Source organism: Melopsittacus undulatus, chromosome 3, assembly GCF_012275295.1.
Source record: "Melopsittacus undulatus isolate bMelUnd1 chromosome 3, bMelUnd1.mat.Z, whole genome shotgun sequence".
In the NCBI taxonomy this organism is placed as follows: Eukaryota; Metazoa; Chordata; class Aves; order Psittaciformes; family Psittaculidae; genus Melopsittacus; species Melopsittacus undulatus.
The window spans coordinates 102641576-102657402 of record NC_047529.1 but is presented as its reverse complement, the minus strand read 5'-3'; the positions used below and the strand labels follow the sequence as shown (position 1 = coordinate 102657402).

Here is a 15827-nt window from a genome sequence, read left to right as displayed (position 1 = left end):
ATGTGTTTTGCCGGGCAGTTTTACACTTTCTGTCCTCAGCCCATTCCACAGTACCTGCATGTTCAGAGGGTACTCAGCCATGTTAGCTTTTGAATTTGTCTTCAGGTGTTCATTTGGAAAACACACACAGAGCTATCTAAATCTGTAACATCCATATCTGCCTGTATCTCTATCAATCTGTATTTAATTTACCTATTTTAGCTTTACTTTAGCCACTTTACCTAGTTTTACTGTTGAGCTAGCTCATTAGGGTGATATCAGGGCAATGTGTACAAGACAGACCTTAGGAGTGATGAAACAGGGCAAAAGGATCCCATCCCCAAGGGTGTATGTAAATGCCCACAGCCAGGGAAAAAGGCAGGTGGTCACCAGATTACACCATCACTGGGATAAATGTGGTGTGGACAGCTTATATGGCTGACAGCTTGTTGTGGATGGATACACAGTATTTAGCACAAAGAGACAGGGAAGACAATGGCAATGTCACACTTTAAGTGAAGTAGGATCTTGGATGTATAGAGCTCCTCTATGAGATGGATGACAACTTCGTTGCCAGCTTATGGGTCAGGTCAAAGAAAAGGCCAGCATAGGTGACTCTTTGATGTAACTGTTATAGACTACTTTCTTAAGATGAGGAAGTAGATGAAGACTTGTTTAAACAACTCTGGAAATCTCTGTATTGCAGTCCCTGATTCTTTCTGGGGCCTTTTGGTTTCCCTGTTAACTGCCAGAAGTGCAACAAGGCAGGATGCAAGCAGGTGTGGTAGTATATGAGCCAAACAAGGATGACACATAACAGTGTCTACTGTTCACTAACAAAGCAGAACCAGTTGGTATGTAATAACCAGTGATAGCTTTGGCTGCAGTGACCATGAAATAGGAGTTCAAAATCCTAAGGATGGAGAGTAGCAGATTACAAACCCTGAACTTCAAGACAGCAGATTTAAGTTTATTCTATAAACTAGTAGATAGGATCCCATGGGAAGAGGTTTCAAAGAGCAAAGGAACTTAGAAAAGTTTGCAGGTCCTTAATGGCAGTATCCTTCAAGCACAGGAATGGTCCACCCCAATACACAGGAAGGTGAGTAGATGTCAGGAGACAGATTGTCTAAGCAGAAAACTCATGAAGCAGTTCCAGTGCAAAAATGAGTTAAGCTTAAATGAAGATGTCAAAGGGATGCCAAAGGGAAACAAGAATATCCTTTAGCACTACAACAAGGGAAATGTGGTCTTATTAAGTGGATAACTGTATGAGTAAAAAAAATTGTCTAATTAATCAGGCATTGATGGATGTGGAATAGACCAACCCTGCCTGGAGGTCTGTTCTGGACCTGTTTATTGTCTTTAACAAGGACTTGCTAGAAGCGTGCATGCTCGCTGAGTTTGCAAATGAAGCCAAACTGAATGGATGAGTCGATAAAATCTAGGGAAAAAAAGCTGCCATCCAGACAGACCTAGACAAGTGGAGAAATGGGTGACAGGAACCTTCTGAAACTTAGTGAGAACAAATGTTAAGTACTGCATCTGGAAACAAATGAACTCCTACAGCAGTACAGGCTAGGGGCTGACCAACTGAGGAGCACCATTGCAGGAAAGGACTTGAGGGTCTTGGTAGCAAGGTGACGTGAGCTAATAGTGTTCCCTGGCAGCAAAGGAGACCATTTTGGGCTGTATCACAAGGAGCATAGACAGTAGAACAAGGGAAGTGTGCAAATAATCCTTAGGAAAGTGGTTCTTCCTCAGACATTTGGATATTAGCATCTTGATGACATTAAGTCTGTCTTTCCTATAAAGGAAATTTGAAGTTCAAAAAGTTTTATCTTGATTTAAGCCTGTGCATGGGACTAGACTAACAGTTTTCTCTTAATTTGTCTCATTGGCTTTGCAGAATGACTAACATGAAATTGGAGGCATCTACCAAAATCTACCAAATATAGCCTACTGATGGGATGGGAGAAAGAGGTGCAGCATGTTACTATATCTCAGACTTTCTGGAGACAGAGTTTCAAGTTTCTAAAGCACTTGAAAGTGAACAGTGAGAGGAACAGGTAAGTGGAATCTCAAGATTTTACAGATGTACATTTTCCCTAATACTAGCAGCTATGTGCTCCCTTCAGCCATATACCAGAACATATATTATTATCCTTGTTTGAAAAAATGGTTTCTCAGTAAGTTCAACAGCATAAAATAGATTAGAGAAAAAGAGCAACAGAAGGTAATGCTTGGCCAGCCATGTGATGTTGTGAATAAAATGGTTGCTTGTCAGTCATCTGGGTATTTACAGCAATTTCCCCTGTGAGAAGGGCTATTGGTAAACGCTACTAATAAAACCTTACCATAACAACAATAATATATTTCATTTTTAATAGCATCTTTGATCCTAAAGTGGCAGCTAATTTACCACTTTTTCCAATTAATAAGAACATTTGTGTTTTACAGCCCTCATTCTATTTATCCTGCTTACTGGCTGTTTAAGAAGGAATAAATCTGTAGCTCTTGAAAACCTAAAACTACTGTCCATTTCTATACTCCCTCTTTATTGCAAGGTCTCTGCAGGCTCTCCAATACTGAGTGCTATAGGGTGACTCTGCTTACCTCCAGTTCTTGATATAATATGACACGGTATTATGTCTCCTAATGTTTGTATTATATTAGATCCTTTTATGTTAAGATCTCCAGACAAGTAATCACATTCTGTTGTGATGGCATGCTGTGTAGAGATTTATCAAAAAAGGCAGCCTACAGTCCAGGGAGTCTGTGATCTAAACCAGACAGGGCACTGGAAAGCTTAAGACATTTGATCCAATGAGGGCCTCAAACACAGGGATAAACTTTAAACAACTTACCAAATTCATATGGGATGTCTGTGGAAGAATAGGGAACAAGTAATTTCTGGACTGAGTTCTGCTTTCACACAGGATACTTTTGGAAAACTTCAATTCTGTACTTGAGTCATAAACCAATAAAAAGTAAAGCACTGGACTAGGCTGCCTAAATGTCAGGGTCATCTGAGGTTTGTAAATACTTAGATTTAGATGAGAGTATTCTAGACTATACCAATCCATTTACTAAAATAACTTGAAAATCAAAATATTTTTGCCCCAAGTTGAATCTTTCCTCTAGATAGTAGTTTCTTGTCAGGCTGAAGTCTCTGTAATATTTATATTAGTCTTCAAATTAAATGGTATTTTTTACCTTTCTTTAGCTTTCTTTAGACAATGTTGCACTGAAAGCTTTACCGAAGTAACAGTAGCATAGAGGAGAAGCTTCCAATGGACATGTCTCAGCTTTCCATTCTGTAGTACTAGGAGGTGTGATAGGTCACAGAGGGAATGTATTTAGAAAAAACCAGCCTGATTCTCTTGATTAGGTCTCTCCAGAACAGGAGTTTTTTGCTTTTGGGCTGATATGACAGTAGATTAGGTTTAGACTGGTCAAGTATCTCAGTTGCTACGGTCCAAGGAAGATTTTTATAGCAGATATCACCTCAATAAGACTTACTTCTCTAAACCATAACATCACTGCTGCAGAAAGGCATAGTGCTGAGCCAACACCACTATATTTGTAAAAATCTCCATGCAAAGAAAAGACCCGGAGTTTTCTCTTGGAATCAGACTCCTTATCCTTGCAGCCTGAAAACAAGGCAGAAGATTTATACCATACTCTGGAATCAGATCCCTATGTAGATTAAAGGTCCAGCAGTTTGAATGCTTACCCAGATCTCGTCCACAGTACCTCAGCTTCCTGATGTTATAAATCATTTAGGCAAACATACACTTCCTGCAGCGTTCTGGACTGATGAAGGAATATGTAAAAGGAAGAGATTTAAACTGAATTAAACAGTTGTTTTAATCAATTTCAAATTTTAATGAGTTCTGTTACTGAATTTCAACACAGCTATAAATATTAATTTCACTCTCTTCTCAGCGGTGCATGTAAAGGTGATACACCTCTAAGCTGTGTTCAGAAAAACCAAGTTCTTGTTTGCCAGTTTTTCTAATGTCTTGGGTTTTTAAATATCAAATTATACCTTCTCAAATATACATGAGAAATGTGTGTGTCGGTATGTTTATAGAGATGCTGCAGTGGACATCATTTTATGTCAGATTTAATACTTGCTCCATCTAAATTAAAATAAGCTTAAGAATCTTTTGTATTCTTTTAAAGTGGAGGGATTTATAAATCTACAGGCTGAACACAATGAATTACAAACCTTAAAAGACAGATTATGTTTCTAAACCATGAGGACAAATATGACCTTTTTGTAAAACTGTGTGGTTTTTTTACATTTTAGGTAAAAATGATACATGAGGGGATTATTTATGTTTAGGTATGTAAATAAAGAGTAAGCCTTTTGAAACATTTCTCATATTTCCAGTAATGCCTGCCAGCAATAATTTATTTCTGCTATGGCTTCAGGGCATTATGACCTGTGGAACGTAGCTAAATTAGATATTGCAAATGCAAAAGTACCTGTGGCACCTCTCACCTTCACATCTAAAAGAACCCAATTCAGTTGAACATGTGTTTTACTAAAATAGAGCAATAGTGACAGTCTGGTATGATGCTCTCAGACTAAACAATGGTCTATGCAAACATAGTAGAACTGGGTCCTTAGTATTATATCTACCTGATCATGACAGAACTTTAAGTCCTATATTGACTATGACAGTATATTGGAAATATTTCTAGGGAAACTTGACTGCGTTTGTACTAATACTTCGCTTTGGTTTAGCTAGCTGTAGAAGGAATGAAACTGTGTTGGTCATGTAGTGATAAATTTAGTAGATTTTGTAAAGGTAGAATACTTCTTAAATGATTGAAGGTAAAGACAGTCATCAGGAAGTTGTATTATTTCAGTATTTAACTTATCCAAATCTCTGTTCAATTACTTTAAAAATATTGGAACAATTACAGCAAAAGCTCCCAGACTATTATCTCTGAAATGATCATAACCAATCATGAGCTATCATTGGTTTAGTGTCTTTCATGATTAGTATTTTTTGTTTACACATGCACAAGATTAACACATATATTTATATATTTATATATGACCTTTGCACTTAGGCATGCATGATTGAAAGTGCCTGCTCTGGAGTATCAACCCTATACTATATCCTCCATAGTACTCTGTTGTAGTCCAAGTTTAGACAGAGTGCCATAAAAATTCCACCTTAACATTCTATTAAGTCAGATGTTACAACATGCAAGCACTTGGATGTTTCAGTATCATTTCTTCTGCATAACACTGCACTAACTCATCCAGCAATTATGAGTTTTATGCTTTCTTCAAGGGGAATGCTTGAACACAAAACTTTCACGTTAATGAAGTGCTCAGACCATAAGGTATTCTGGTTAACTTGTTCTCCACCCTTTCTCTTGAAACGCAGCCAGAAATGCTAGCATCATGGGCCAGAAGGAGTGCAGCCAAGAAGAAACCTGATTCTAGCTTAAGGTTCAGGCAGTTGGTTAGAAGAGGGAAAAAACAAGGGAGCCAGAAACTCCTCTCTAATATGTATGCATATTATATACCTGCTAAAACAGTCTTGGGAGCACAGCTGAGAGACATGAAGCCTATTACTATTAAGCACCCACCTGAGAAGATGGCTAAATATATATTCCCTTTTCCTGCTTATAGTAACCCTGAGAGTAACCCTTCACCTGTCCTTTCTCAAGTGTATGGGCAAAATCATTGCAGCATTCATTGTTTTCCTCTTTTCTTTTAATTAGCACTTGATTCCTGTTAAGAGCTTTTGAACATGTTCCCATGCGCCTGGTTGCCAACCAGTTCGTCACCTTGTAGCTATTGCATACTTGGAAAGCAGTTTTCTTGACCTGTTTATTAAGGAAATGCAAGAAAACCCATGTTTTATTCTGCCAACACCAACTGTGATTCAACACTAAAGGTTAAAATGAGAGACAGAAGAAAAAAATGTGCAAGGATTTTATAGTGTAGTTATCAGAGTGCTCATAGGTATTCACTGGGATATGAAGTGCTGTGTACAGTTCAAAGAAGTAATTAATATATAATCTTTTCCCTGAAAGAAAGACATCCTGAGTAAATAAGGAAGATTGAAAATGGGTTATGAAATCAGGGTATGTAAGAGCAAGATAACCTGCCTCAAATAAAAAAAAAAAAAACAAACAACAAACCAGAAAAAAAGCCAGTAGAACACTCCCATGTTTCTGGCACTTAATTCAGTGCCCAGCATGCCATACATATCATATTTCCTTACCTAGACATGTCTTTGTGTTTGAGATAGATAAATAAATTCCTGAAACCTCTGCTTAGACAAAGTCTACCTTTTCATGAAATTAGGCAAGCTAGTAACATTGTGCCTTGAGAACACTGCTTCATGGTGTGACTGGTCCCATTAGCATGCCTTTTCCAATGAGAAACACAAGCACTTTTTGATGTAAAGAGAGGTTTGAGAGTCTAACCATAAAAATCAATTAAAATCTCTGTTTACTGGGAGAATTTTGAGAGGCTGATGACAAACAAAATAACCAGTGATGCCCATTTCATAACAGCTCCTTAGAATGGACTTTCACACAGACTTCTAGAATACAAAATACATGCATATACATATATACAAATGGATATAGGTATATGTGCATATAGATATCTGTATGTATTATATGAATGTGTATATATGCATGAGCAAATTTGGCTCTTCATAACTGAACAATGTTTCCACTGAATAGCATAGAATTGAGCTTTTAGAATACCATTCTCTATGGAAGAAGTTGCATCCTGTCTGAAGTGCAAAACATCTTCTTGGACTCCTCCAGCTTTACTGTATATGCAATTAATAATTCAAGATCCATAAAAAAGAAACAAAGAAAAGGAAGCTCACCAAACATGGTTTTGCTTGAGAAACACAGAGAAAAAATTTCCCAAGGTGTTACTAATATTGAAAGTTGATGGAACTTCTTAACTTTTCAGCGGTCAGGATTATGGTTGGGCTACTGTATATGATATGATCACATGGGCATCTTTTTAAAGGTCGGCTGCTCAAAGAAAATGTTAATGTTTACTGGCCTATACAAAATGGACCCTGCAAAACTTGAGCCAACTGGAAACCCTTGTCAGCTGGAGGTTTAATTAAATTAATTCAGCTTAATTAAGTATAGTTTGTACTAACAGTCAAACAGAGCCTAATTAAGATACTTTAAATATTCTATTCCCAAAAATTATTCTCAGCCTAAAGAAATCTGTTATCCGTACCAGTTTAAGTATTGCTCAGTTTCCACAGAATATATTACTACATTCTGCCAAAACAGCCTTGTCTAGCATGTGAAATATAATGTGTCAACTGTTATAGTTTTGAACCAAAGTGAATAGTTGTTTTAACAATTGTTTCATCACAGATTATTTGTTATACTCAAACGATTCACAACAATAATGGCTGAGGTTTTAAGGATTTTTGTCACCTGTGTAGTAAAAGCAGGAAAGGGCACGTTCCTGAAAACTACAGCCTTCCTGCTGGCACATGGTTTGAAACTGAACCCTGGAATGACAGACAGAATATTTTCTGTACTATTTTCAAGTACTAAAAATCATACAAAAAGAAAGAGTCAAATTCATTTGAGACATAGAATTACGTTTTCTAATCTTTTAATTACAGCTGTGTTAAAATACAGCTCCTCTCAGCTCAATAGCAGATGTACAAGATCTTCCTAGAATGTTGCTACATTATAGATGCATGACTTTGAAATGATGTATAGCAACTTTTTGATTTGCTTTGTGTTGTGCCACACACCTTTGACTGCTGTTGTTTTGTTTTCTATCCCACTGGGTGTAAAGCTTACTGGAAAAACTGCCTTGTTTTGCCAATTCAGGACCAGAGTTCAGGACCAGAGTGGGGAATCTTCACTAATCACTTGTGAATAAACTACGTCACTAACTGCTATGTTCAGCATCAAACCAGAGAGAGGTCTGGATCATAAATTAACATATGATATTGCACTTCTGTCAGAAGCTTCCTCAGCTTTTATCTTCACTTACAGGTAGGTCTTAACAACTAAGTTTTATTCCTAGAAACTCAGCATTAACAAGTTTAAATTCACAGAGGCAACTATTCCCCCCCCCAAAAAAAAACTCTGCAGCCTGTTTAGGGAAGGACAATCCTTGACACAGAATCCAAGGATTTTGCACAAGTGGAGCCTAATGAGTAAGTTGGGAGTCTGACCTGTACTTCTGAGGTGTACTTCAAGAACCATCAGGGATGTTGAAGGACACTATAAGACAAAACATGACTTTGCAGTTAGACCATACAAGATAGTTGAGAGGTATCTGTTCAGTCCAAGCACATTAACAAAAAAACATGTGTCTTCAATTTCTATGTTTATTCATTCGACTAAATTACAAATTTCATCTTATGCATGCATGGAGAGAGAAAGTTTTTTTCTATTTTCCATTATTTCCATTTTAAATCAAATTAAAATTTACTTGTCCTCTAGAAACATGCATGATAATGTAAACAAAATGCAACAGAATAGAGTATGAGAAGTGAAAACTATAAAATTCCCACGATTAGATGAAATTCCCTGGTTTTCCCCTTTCCAGTTCTTGTTTGGTTGATTCGTTTCTAGTCCTTGGAAAATTCCTTACAACTTGACCATGAATCTGGTCAATGTATTCTGGTCACAGGAAATAACACAGAGAAAAAAGACTGCAAGTGATTTCTTGACCTAAAGAGCTATTTCTCTACCACCCCTCCCTAGACATCTTGCCTTCAGCACATTCTATTTCAATTAGGAATAGTAGTAGGAATGTCTCAAATTACTGTCATTGCTGTGGCAAAAGGAGAGGAAGATGATAGAAAAGTATATACCCCTGACCTGTGTGGGACTTATCCAAAATAACTCAATTGCATGTTATGAAATAACTGTTACATATGCTAGTACATAGTGGTGATAGCTATGTGGGAAATGGCATTTATGAAGCACCTTTGACCACTTCACCTGAACCAGATCACTAATCCATCTGGCCTAAGAGAATTTCTAACACTCCCAGTATGTCAACAGCTTCAAACAGCTGCCATTTCAAAAAAAAAGCCAGCTCTTTCAGACAGGTGTTGTCTTCTTTCCCTCAAGATGTGATATTATTCTTTTCTCTGCTCCTCCTCTCATAAATTCCACTGATGTGATGTGGGATCAACAAGTAGTAATTGAAACGACTGAAGAATGGCAGATCCAGTAGCTGATAAAACATCTTGAGATGATAAAAGATCATTCACACTCATGATCTGATTTTAAAGATATACGAAAATAATTTCTGCCCGAAAGAGAGCGAATCTTTATATACAAGAGTGCAACAAGGGTACATAAAATCTACTTTTGACTTCCTCCCCCCACCCCAAGATTTTTGTTTCTGTGCTTATAAGAATTCTGCAGGATGACAATTCCATCTTCATTGTAACACTGTTGTCAGGGGAATTTAAGTTAAATTTATATGTGAGGAGAAGTGATGACAGCAGACTGCTTGAGTGAGGAAGGGAAAAGACACTCCATTTGTTCCATTTGCTCCAAGTTTCCACTCACAGACTTTCTGTTACTTTTAACACAACCAGGATTATGTTTTTGGGAGTCATCTAGGATTAAACAGTATCATCCATAGAAATGAGCTATAAGGAGGTTGTGTGAACATGGACCTCCTTTTCAAAGCTTAAGGATTTATATTTATTGAAGGCTGCTTCTCTCTGGTTGAGTTCTTCCAGCACATCTCCTTTGAAGTAGAACGAAGCTCTTGCAAGTTTTCTAATGGTATAATTAGCTTTAGTAGAGCTCTCTGCTGTCACCGTTAAACTGTTTCTAGGTGTGGAACTTAACTAGCTAGTTCAAATACTTTTGTACTATGGTCACCTGCACAATTCAGACATTCTCTGTAATACAATTTCCTGAACAATGGATGACATCTTGTGCTTTTTATATTTGCCTATGGCATGCTGCTACAGAGGATAACTGTATATACCTTCAATAGAGAAACTGAAACTCCTGGAGAGACTCAATAGCAAAAAAAAACCCTATGTTTCTTATAATTTGTCAGATTCTCATTTTCTTCCAACTGTTTGGCATTTTCCACTTGAGGTAAACTGGTTATCCATTATCCAGTTGCAGAGACACAAACCAGCACTACTAAATGGCTTAAAATAAGCTAAACAGCTCTTAAATGATTTCCACTGCATTCCTGAGAAACATGGGACTAGGAACTAAGTGATGGTCTGAAGTATGGTTTTAGTTATATTTATTTTTCGGTAAGTTGAATCTTTAACACACAAGTAATATGATAATTCCCAGTGAGTACCAGCAACATTCTTATGTGACACCAGAAATACAGCTAGTTATAAAGGCAAATACATCAATAGCTTATTAACTAACCATAACACATATATTAAAATAATGGATTTTCCATCTGTGCCTCACACGTGTATGTGGAACTTTTGCTGGAGCCAATTCTACCTACTTCTTCAGTTAATTCAGGTGGAGTTGCAAGTAGTCAATACTACTGAGGCTATTTAATAAGGGCTTAAGCCCACAGCATTTGGAAGTGAAAAAAATCCTGTAAAAAAAAAGAATTTTATAGAACTGGACATTTATTATGTAAATCAATAACATTTTAAAGAATCTATAGCACTCAATACTTTACAGAGGTTTTGAACCATCCTACAGAATTTAATAGGTAAGGTTATGTTTGGTATATGGCATGCAGGAACCTTTCAAAAGCAACTATGCAAAGCATATATTTTGTACCAAGTCCCCAAATGTTTTATCTTGGTTTGAATTGGACTTTATTAAGTGTTAGTATGAATTGGACAGTTTCATTAATTTTGTGATTTATCAGTTTTTTTCATCCCCAGCAGACAACATTTAGGAAGATAAATTTTAATTCATGAACTTTCCACTAAAGCAAACAAAAAAGACTTCAAGACTTCCCTGGAAACAATTTTTTCTCTTAAAGAGAAATTGGTGATATCAGTTATTCCAGACCAACTCCTTCTCTCACTTCTGAAGTTTTTTAATCTGTTTAGAAAACCCACTCCATACAATCCAGAGATCGTGCAAGTATGTGGTTTATCTCATTTGTATTTATCTAACTAGCTGTGGATAAGAAAATATGTTTTTCTTTTATCTGAGCACTGGTGAACAGAATTTTTCCTTTAAGAAATCCCATTTTACTGTATTAAAAAGAAGAATTCACGATGAGTCAGTGAACTTACCTTAGTCCTGAGATGTCCCAATTTCAGAATGGTTTGGTTTATGTTTAAACCTTTGATAACTGGATAATCCATCATTGATTTGGAAACACATTAATTCACATGGGAAAATAAAACTAGAAGTGGTGAAAATTTGTTACTGCTTCCTTATACAACTGCTATCACAAAATAAAACCTCTTCTTTAAAAAATCTTCTTATGTTAAATTTGGTGCTGTATCAGCTGCAGTAGAAATAACCAAGTATCCCAGGACTTCATTCTCAGTATTTCAGAGCTTCCAAAATACAGAAGCTAACACTGCTTTTTATCTGGTATGGCAAAAGTTGCCAGGAGTTGTTTTCTCACAAGCAGAGTTGGTGGTTCAGCTTTTGAAAGGAGTGGTATATCCAACATGTTGTGGAGCTCCTGACAATTTATTCTGCTTTTAATTACAGAGCTGAGACTATGGAGGTTCCCAAGGAACTGGCCACTGGAATTTCTTATGTATGATAACCCTATATTCCCTGAAAAAGAGAAGGGTGTAGAATGAGTAATGTCAAGGTATAGTGATGACAGCCCAAATGGTTTGCAGGAAGGATTAGGATCAAAGTGGAAATGGCTGCTTTACCTTAGAAGCTTCTTAGGTGATGAAAATAAAGAGCTGAAAAAAAACAGTAATGATGTGTCACAGTTTTTACACCTCTCTAAAAATATAAGTATAGTCACTAACCCAAACAATGTAAGACCACCTACCTGGCCTTTCAGCCTCTGGAAATGTATGACTGATAGGCACCAACTATGGAAATATTTCACAAGGGGCAGAAAAATAAGGTTTTCCATGGGGCTTTTTGTTTTCAGAAACTCTCTTGGATCCATAAATAGTGCTGGTTCAAATAAATGCAGAGAATGCTCTGCAGCTATTTATGCCTGTGTTGTAACCTGGGGAAGCTGTTGACTGGGCTGACAGCTCTCCCACACATGCCACACAGGAAAACAAAGACTCAAGTTTCACAGCAAAAGTCCTTACTTGAGGAAAGTCTTCTAAGGGGAAAGAAAGCTCTGTGAATTTCCCCCTCACTCATCAGCTTCTGGAGGTGAGATTGGACCTTGGGACACAGTTTGGACAAAGTCAGTTTGGCTTTTGGTACTGCTGCACTACAAGCAGGTTAAGGGGATAGCAACACCTCAGAAGTGAGCAGACCCACATCTGCAGAGTCAGCAGACTTTGAAGATTTTTGATGTGGGGTCCCTTTTACTTTAGGCATGGATGGCGTTATGAAAAGGACATGCTAATGTTGGCTAACCACAACAGAAATTCCCTGTTTGACACTACATAAACTGATGAGACTGTAAAAATTCCTTGGGGGCTTTAAGGAAAATAGATCCTTGTTTTAATTCTGTTCTATGATTAGTTACTGCTTCATTCTTTCCCTTTTTTTTTTTTTTACATCCCTAGAGGACACTCACTGATTTAGTTCACAATTCTGTGCAGTTTATAAACCAGATTTTGCTTTCTATTAGCACAGCAATACCTCAATGCCGTGTGAGAACTCAAGGGTTCATGTATTAGTGGTACGTACAGAAAGCCTATTTAGAATTTACCACGGATCACATTGTCAGATCTTTTTTTTTTCCTAGCATTAGATCCACCAAAACATCTGTGAGCCTGTCCCGCTAAATAAAAGCAGCTCTTGTAGATCTTGTGTTTATAGAATGTCATATGGTACAGTTTGGTCGGAATATTTTTGAAGTTAAATAGTGTTTAGAGAAGTTCCAAAACAAAAATCAATCCAAGAGAAAAAAAAAAAAAAGATGAAAGATTCTTGATTTGTAAAATGTCAGCCCCACTTCCTTTGAGCAGGGCTCATCTATAAGAAGTGGCTGTGTAACTCTAACAGAAGGGACTAATTTCTTTTTCAACTGAAATAATTAAGCTTTTACAGCCATGGAGGCATGGTTCTTTCTTACTTTGAGCACAATCTGTCCTGTTTGGTAAGGACAAATGTTTGCAATCAAACCTGTCTGCACACAAGGACACATGCCCCAATCCCCTTGCCCATGAAGAAAAATTCCCTGAGCATTGGACTGCGTACTGAAATACCTATACAAACACAGAGGCTACTTGAACATGTAGCTGCAAACTTGTTCCAGGTGTGACACATGTCAGTGCAGGCTTTAGAAAAACGAGTATCTTCAGAAACAGTACTTTGATCTTTCTGTTCAAGTACAACACTAAGATAAAATAAAAATAAATATCCTAGTTGAGCATGTTTTAGTAATCTGCCCAGGAATGTGATGTTCCCTGAAAGCAGATATATGGGTTTCTCTTTCTGTCCTCTCAAAAATTCAACCCCTTTTTGTTAACAGACATAAATTTCAAGCTACAAATTTACAAACAGGCTTCTCATCAGCTTCTGTGTAAGTAAGGACACACTGCTTGTGTCCAAATTCACCAGTCAGACCACAGCTCACACAATCTTCTGTGTCTTTCCTCTAATGTGGATCTTGGGAGTTTCCATTTGTCTGAGGAAGGGTTATTTATCGTGCAAGTGACTCTGGTTTTAGTTCACCTGAGTCTCATGACAGTGTTTTGGATATGTAATGGTCAAGATCTCAATTTGCCTTAAAATGGCAAAGCAAATTTCTAACTTCTGTGACTGAAGCAAAAGTTCTAAAATGCAGGATTCTCCTTTAAATGGCAGAAGCCAGAAGGCAAATAAACTCATCTTTGTATTTCAGGTTCTTACAGCTTTTTGTCAGTTTCTTTCTTTAGGATTTGGGGTAATATTTTTCTGTAGAGAAGGCTTCTACTTACCAATTTTTTTATTCTTTGGGACCTTCAAAGAGCTTTTTTTCTGGCCTTCTGACTGTAAATGAAATTAGGGTAAGGCCAATATCATTATAACTGAAATAAAGGGCAATTAGCCTCCAAGCAGCAAGAAAGTTAAGGTTAGCGTGCCACTATCTATCCAAACAAAAGAAAGATCCAAAGGAATTCCTTCCATGCAGTGCTCAGGACAGTCCTAAAGAAAAGGCTGGGATGAGCCCTAAGAAGAGACACAGCCTGACAGTGGGCAGTGTTCGGTGTATCAGAGGAATTTGCAGTGCATGTGTCAAATCAAGTGCTTTCCTCAGTGTTCTGAGAGGGGTGCAAGAGGCTTTCCTTTTCCCTCATACAAACGGCCCCACAGCCCGAACGTAAGGGTCCGATGCTGAACAACTGAAACTGCATTTCTTGTTTAATTGGTAGCTCCTTGCCTGGATAATTGTAGATGTGAGTAATTGGGGTTTTCCTCCTGCCTTTTCTTCCTTTTTTTTTTTTTTTTTAATTGCATCAGTGGAAACAGCTTATGTCTGGGAATATTAGAGCAAGTGGAAAGAGAAAGCAGCCTTTTTCCTGGAATATAGTGTTATGCCATGTGGGTCAGAAGCAGATGAAGTTAAACAATGACAAAAGAGAGTGCCTTTATATGTACATTTCTTCTCATTCCTTTTTGAGACATAAAATCCCTGAAGCTACTTATTTTACCATAAAAACAATTACTTTCCTACCCTTTGGGTAACTGGATTCAGATTGAAGTTACTGTTAAATGATTGTTTCTTTCTATTATTTCCTTATTTTTTTTCTATGTTAGTGCTGTCAGTATATTCAGTGCCTGTTTTAGTAAGACATGTTGCTCAAGAAAGATTTCAACAGACTTCATGTTTTGTACACACAAGAAATTACTGCTTGTAGCTAGCAGGAAAGATGCGAAGGACTGAGATGGGAACTTGCTGGTTTGTATTTAACCCTGCTTTTTTGAAAACCATTTCAAGAAAGGGGTCATTTCCACAGTTTAGAAGGGACAAGAAGTTCTAAAATGAAAAAGTCTTCAAATAAAACAAGTCATCCTCAGAGAACTCACTGGGAATCATTCTTTTGAGTTCACCCTAGAAACATTACTTTAAAGTTGTTTACAATGCCAGGTTCTTGGATTACAAATTCAAGCTATTTCCTTAGTGAAAGTGCTTTTTTCCTCCTCCTTTTTTTTAAACAAGATTCCACTTTAAAATCACAGCTTGATTTTCTAAAGAAACACATTCCTTACAAGTATATCAAAAAAGTTAGACGCTTTTTTTCATCGAGGAAAAAGGAGTTAATGTGTCTGAAATGTATGTTCACCAGTTTAGTTTTGTATGAAGTGGTAGCTTTAAGAATCACTCCTCATTAACTCCAAATGCTAATGAAGTTAGCAGGTCTTTGCACATGGTTCAAATTAAATACATGATCAAGTGATCTACTGGATCTGACAGGCTGTGCTGTTCAGGAGACTCAAAAAACACTTTTAGCTGTTTTTTCTTGTTTTTTTTTTCCTTGAGAATACATGTAAAGCCTCATGACCTGAAGCATTTCACAAGTTCATTTCAGTTTTACATTATCATTAATGCAAAACAATATTAGCCAGATAAAGGTGTTTTGTCATTTTATTTTTGGGTGGTGAAGAGTTCAGGAAACAATCATTTAGAAATCTTCTTCCGATGTAATTCTGACATATAAAAAAAACCAGTATTTGAAGGTTTAGAACTTTGGATCACAGGGACTTTGGTCTAACTTTGTCAGACATAAAATGAAATTTTCCAGTCTGGTTCC

The 15827-nt window shown here is 37.1% G+C and overlaps 1 long non-coding RNA gene across 2 annotated transcripts in view; it reads right to left on the bottom strand.

The window, feature by feature from the left end:
• LOC115945333 (uncharacterized) overlaps window positions 1-12069 on the bottom strand; it is a 31355-nt gene extending 19286 nt beyond the window's left edge. Inside the window, exons 1-4 of one of the 2 annotated variants that reach the window (XR_004079689.1) lie at window positions 11951-12069; window positions 11826-11858; window positions 11223-11721; window positions 3716-3795 (exon numbers count right to left, since the gene is read on the bottom strand). This is a non-coding gene — a long non-coding RNA (uncharacterized lncRNA). Of the gene's footprint in view, window positions 1-3715; window positions 3796-11222; window positions 11859-11950 lie in introns of both variants that reach the window. The other variant, XR_004079688.1, reaches the window with a different exon arrangement.
• Between the last annotated feature and the right edge of the window lie 3758 nt (window positions 12070-15827).